At 39.8% G+C, this 6,034-nt stretch overlaps 1 protein-coding gene across 7 annotated transcripts in view; it reads left to right on the top strand.

The window, feature by feature from the left end:
• Positions 1-3,943: 3,943 nt before the first annotated feature.
• The window catches only part of LOC5574374 (histone acetyltransferase KAT6B), a 53,992-nt gene continuing 51,901 nt past the window's right edge, over positions 3,944-6,034 (top strand). For 3 of the 7 annotated variants that reach the window (XM_021844404.1, XM_021844405.1, XM_021844406.1), the window contains exon 1: positions 3,944-4,370. The gene's annotated coding sequence lies outside the window, so the exon portion shown is untranslated. The remainder of the gene's footprint in view (positions 4,371-6,034) is intronic. The other 4 variants (XM_021844403.1, XM_021844400.1, XM_021844402.1 and 1 more) reach the window with 4 other exon arrangements.

Here is a 6,034-nt window from a genome sequence, read left to right as displayed (position 1 = left end):
ATACACTTTTCTCGTTATGTTCATCACTTTTTATGGAAACGAAACACACACTGTTTATCAAAACACCGGGCACATATCCGAGCACCATTCTTAGAAAACTGTTTACCAGGCTAGAAAATTAGCAGACGACTTGACACGAAATTCATTTTTATTTTTAGTTTATCGTTTCTGAAGCCTACTACGATGAATTGATATTTACAATAAACATTAAAAATAAAAGAATTGACCTGTGAAATAATATTACAGTTACACTTACTAAAATATTACAAAAAAATAAGAAAATGTGCAAGGTGTCCGGTTTTCGAAGCGTCCGGCAATTCGAAGCAAAACGGTACTATCGTCATAAAATCATAGACATAAAGAGAATACAGCGGGGATTCGCTGGTTGGAACACGAATGCCTTCCATCTAGCGAATCCGACCCGTTAGTTGGAATGACTGACAGCTGGTAAAAATGCTCCACACTAACGCATCTAGAGAGCAAATCGTCACAAAACGCACATATACAAACGCATTTGTTCTATATATGGAGACTTCAATGCGACGCAAGGGGAGGATCACTTGTTCAATGCACATCGAATGTACATCGATTTGCATCAAATGCATTTTTTCAACATTCGCATCAACTTAGCTTTGGCGTTAACAACACTACCTTGTCAACCAATCGTTCTATAGCAACGCGTATTTGTTTGTTGTGAATGTTCAAAATAGTTTGTTCTTACTTATGTACCTTATTCATAGACTAATTATTATCAGTTTCAGGTGATCGAGCAAGTATTTTAATCGGATCTTCGGGGCATTGTGCTAAGGAACACCTTTGTCTTAAGTGTTGTCCTTAGTTTTTACAGAAACGAAACTACTTGCAAGCAGGAGTAGTTAAAAGCGTCTTCTCGGGAAACCTGCAATCTGTAAAGCGACTCTGCCTCACTGAAAGAGGATCAGATTCAACAGATTTATTTTATTATGCGAATCTGTGTTTCAAGTTTTATAGTGTAGAAATCACATTCAAGTGGATGAAAAATAAAAAGACAAAAAATATCAGAAAACTTTGACAAAATAAATCAATTTATTTGTTTTAATGGTAGTTGTGAATACGAAGCACACATAATTTGAGGTTTTTACTTATCGTTTTCTTAAGCTATATCTTCAGGTCGTGAGGCGATTTGATTATTTTTTTTTATAGAATGTTATCGATCTATATACTGCTTCATGTCCACAATACAAACTATTCCTGTTGCTTAAGGGTTTATTGTAATCTCTCCGTACCGAACATTGTCTCGAACTTGCCTCATATATTCTTTTGGTCAGCGGATGAGATCTCTGACTGGAATAAATGTATGGTCATCCATCAGATTGACGAAAGTTAACGGGGTCTTCAGATTCAATAGGATGGGCCTAGATGAGGATAAATTCCATTGTCACTACCTAGAAAAAGTAATTACAATTTAGGTAGGTACGCGGAAACGAAAATTCTTGGACCGAGAAATCTCAATCCACCGGTGGATAATTCAATAAATAATTCCACTACTCGAGACAGCTTTCATAGATTCGACACTCGCTCTCCTCCATCCACACGTCCTGAGCCTTTGAAATGTCTACAAATAAATTAGGATCATCATTTTCCAAGTGTCAACAGTTATATTCAAATTCCGATAATCTGGCAGTGCTTCGAAACTTGGGGTTGAATATTTTTGGGATGAGGTAGCAGCTCGTTACGAGTTTGTAAAATTATAGGTTTGACACTTTGACAACGACAACAGTCAAACGTTTGAGCAAGCCATGATTTGAAATTTGGAGGAAGTGGGCATTTAAATTCATTTGAATGCATTCAATTTTCTCGAAATATCAGATGCATCAGGAGTGATCCACCCCTTGATGCGACGGTACTCAGACGTCAAAGTCAGTTTGACATTTTCTGTTGACATTTGAGTGCTTTTTGTTGGAATGCAGGTACATCACACAACCTGCAGTGGAGATGTCGATGGGTAAGAATTGTAGAGGTAGTATTTTAAGCGAATTAATTGTAGATATCTTTACCCAGACATGAAATAAATGAGAGGAGCTGGCTGGTAGCGATATCAGTCAGTAGCCTGCGGTGTGGAGCGGAATAGCCTTGTTGTTTCGTAGTTTTATTTCAACAGGTTATGGGCCCAGGAACGCCTGGAGGACGCTGAGGCAGCTTCAATGAGGGACCACGAGGAAGCACCTGGACGAGGAGACATGGCCTAGACGAGGAGGCAGAATCTCGGTGAGGAGGTAGAGCCTGGACGGAAGGTGGAGTCTGGACGGGAGGTGGCTTGGACGAGGTGCCCAAGAGTTGGAGGCCAAGATGCTGAGAACGAGGCTGAAGGTGCGGATGCTGGCTGATCGGACGACGAGCTAGGAAGTGCTGGAGGAACTCGGAAGTCAGGAGGAGCTCGTAGGACGGCGCGGTTGACCAAAAGGACAATGGTGCAGCTGGCCAGGAGAAGCTCGACTAGGAGGAGTTCGGTAGCTGGAGCTCGGTGCCAGGAGGAGCTTAGTGGACAAGAGAGCTCGGGTGGCAGATGGCGGTTTGAAGGTTGTGTGATGAGGAGGAGTGTTGGAATGCAGGTACATCACACAACCTGCAGTGGAGATGTCGATGGGTAAGAATTGTAGAGGTAGTATTTTAAGCGAATTAATTGTAGATATCTTTACCCAGACATGAAATAAATGAGAGGAGCTGGCTGGTAGCGATATCAGTCAGTAGCCTGCGGTGTGGAGCGGAATAGCCTTGTTGTTTCGTAGTTTTATTTCAACACTTTTTAGTTGGAATATTTTCCAACCAGCGAACATCCAACCATCGAGTCATTCCATGTAGCGGACCCCCAACGAGCGAATCCCCACTGTACCAGACTAATCGCAAAATTACACTACAAATCTTGTCAAATAACAGCACCTTCATGATTTGTGCAAATTGTCGCGTAATCGATTAGATTCCATGCATTTTCTTCATATGCATGATTGTATTAATTTTAAGCGTCACTCTGAATAGATTGTTCTTTACGTGCAGAATCACTCTGCACTCTGAATGGAAATTTCTTAACGTGCAGCTTCAGTCACTGCTCATGTTCGAAAGTAAAAGTACTACATGTTTGAAAAGTTTTTTATTCATACCAAAAGTGTAGTAAACTTTGTGGATTTTGTTTTTGAGTAGATGCTACATGTAGTAAAGTTCAACGATTTTTATTGTACCATTGTATCAGCTACCTCTTTGTTACCCATGTTGCACATAAAAATGCACTTTTGTGATAAGAAATATTTTAATAATTTGTCTCCATTTAAGTTTTCGCCTGTATGAAAAGCTACGCTAGAAATGCGCACAGTCATCAACCATCATCATCGCGAAAACTGACGACGATGATTGAAAAATCCCAGGTCTCCTGTCATTTGACCAGCTTCGTAAAATGGCTCATTGAGCGAAGTTCTTTTTCTGAATTTTATCGGGATGCACAATAACCCATTTTCTAACGCGAAGCTTGGGGGTTTATTCACAAATTTCATAACACTGAAAATGGCCATTTCTGACAACCACCACCCCCTCGTAACGCATTTTGTATGAATATTTTTTAAATTTTGTTTGAGCTGTAACATTTTCAGGATACCCACCCACCCGCTTTAGCGTTATGAAATTTGTGAATGGGCCCTTGGATGCTTATTCATTCATTTGCTCGGAAACAACGAACTACTCACGTGATTACCAATGGCTTTTAGGGCGTTATCCCAAATTATGCGAGATTTAAAAAAAAATATCAAAATCTCTTTTGCCCTTTTCTAATGTTAATCCACAGTTTGAGGGGGTATTTTTGTTCCGTGTGGTATTTACGTGTCTTCTCTCAAAGTTGGTATTCTTCTTTTACAGTGCAAATGTCAAAGGCGGGCAAGTTCGGTTAATTCGAAACGATTAAATTGTTTTGGCATCACTGCTCGAAGGTAAACCCACTCACTGCGCGGTCTTCGTTTCACAAATGAAAAAATTAGCCATTTTGTCAAAGAAGTACGCAGTGGAAGTTGCGATGTGTGTATCAATAAAATAACAGTTCTGTGGAAATTGGTTATCGATTAATTTGTGGGAAATCGTTTGGTGAAAGCTTGGTGCGTGCAAGCAAACCGGAATTGGTCGGAGAAAAGCTAAAAGTGAGGTTTTAAGGAGCGTTTTGTTATTCGGTCCCAAGGAATACGAAATCAAAATTGGTGGAAAGGGCCTGCGGAAGGCTTCCGAACAGAAAAAAAATTGCCGTCGGTCGAAAAGATTCATAGAAGCGGCCTTAGATTAATGGATCAAACGCATTAATACTATTATCATAAGATAGCTGAACTCCACGGAGGCCCATTTTACGTGAATTGCAGGTGAGTGGGGTTGTAGAAATGCATTTTCTCGTCAAGATTTTTGCGAGGAAGAAAAGTTCTCATGTGCAAGATGGCTGCCGTCGGCATGTCCATTCGGCTGTAAATTCATTCATTATGAATAATACTCGTTTATAGAGGGGCTGTTCACAAATGACATTCATATCAATGGCCTAAAGTGTTGTTGTTTTTGTTGTTGGAGAGGTGTTATCTTTACAGGTAGTTTAGAATTCACAGCAGAGTAGTTTTTATTACAAGTAACGCAAAATTAACGAGATTTTATTATGTTTTCCAATTAGAAATTACAAAACTGTTGCGAAGCGACAATTTTTGTTATCATACATATACGAACTTATATATCCATTGATATTTTCAACGAAAGTGAATTTTCAATTCATAAGCTTAAAGCAAATTAAAGGATCCGTTGTCACAAATTGATTGTCTTATCAGTTCATGGCTTTATCTACTCAATTTTTTACAAAATATCAGACAGCGATTGACAGGCGAATAGAGTCAGAATTGTTTTGATGATTAATCGACTGGGAGTTCATTTCGGTTATGGCAGGGCTGGTAGCAAGTGACTTTTTAGTGACTGTTCGCTTGAAAAAGGCACAAAAGTCATGTATTTTTTCACGAAAATAATCAATAAAGTCACTGTTTCTGGACCTTAATGATAAAAAACATCAATCTGGACAAGCTACTTAAACTAAAACAGCAAAGCATTGATAGTTTGCAGATTTTTGTTATTCTAATGACAAACTTTGCTTGATTTTAGAATCAAAGTGTTAAAAAGAGACGGATTTTTAAGAAAATTACTGGTGGAATTTAGTATTTAGTATTAATTTCATTTAAACTTAACGTAAGCCTGTCGGTTATATCATTTTTCAGGTCAAGGAGACAACAATTGATATTGCAACTTTTAGAAAATAACAACTATGTATCAGTTAAAAGATTTGAGTGTCATGTAACATAAGGCTAATTTAATTTATAATGGTGTGCACTGAAAGCGTAGCTTTGAATGCGCCTATTGTTGGTAGCTGTCTGGTCCTCAGAGAAAGTTGATTCCAGAGAATTGCACCCGCAATCATGACGCTCTTCCGCTTCGATGTGGTGTGATGGGGGATCACAAAACTGCGCGCTCGTTCTTGTTGTTCTTTTCTAAGGTGTTGTTGTAAGTAAGCAGGAAAACTTTCTGCGTATCCTTGGCGAATGAAGCAGCTAATTCGGTTTCGGTAGTGTGTATCGAGGCTGTGACCAAGGATAGTGTTCCTTACAGCGGTGGACTTAATCCGCCTGATGTCTTGAAACAGCGATTAAGTTGATCTTGAAGCGCCGCGGACAGTCCGCAATAGTAGACAACGTCACAATATGTGTACAACGGGATCATTACAGACCATACTAGCTTCAATCGGGTGTGGGTGGACAGAACTAAAGCAAAGCTTCGGAGTGTACGCAGTGTCCCGAAAACTTTGGCGGTCACTCGTTCACATGGCTGGTCCACTTCAGATTGCGATCCATTCGCACGCCTACACAGTCCGACAGGTGAATGTTTTCACCACAGAAAATGATGTTGCTTGCTGGTGTTATCGCGCCTTCCTTGCAAAACATAATTGCCTTGGTCTTCTTCGGATTGGGGAAGAGCGAATTTTGCTTGGCCCATCGCTCAA

The sequence above is a fragment of the Aedes aegypti genome, chromosome 2 (assembly GCF_002204515.2).
Source record: "Aedes aegypti strain LVP_AGWG chromosome 2, AaegL5.0 Primary Assembly, whole genome shotgun sequence".
NCBI lineage: Eukaryota > Metazoa > Arthropoda > Insecta > Diptera > Culicidae > Aedes > Aedes aegypti.
Note: the sequence above shows the minus strand (reverse complement) of the source record. Positions and strands in the feature narration are given on the sequence as shown.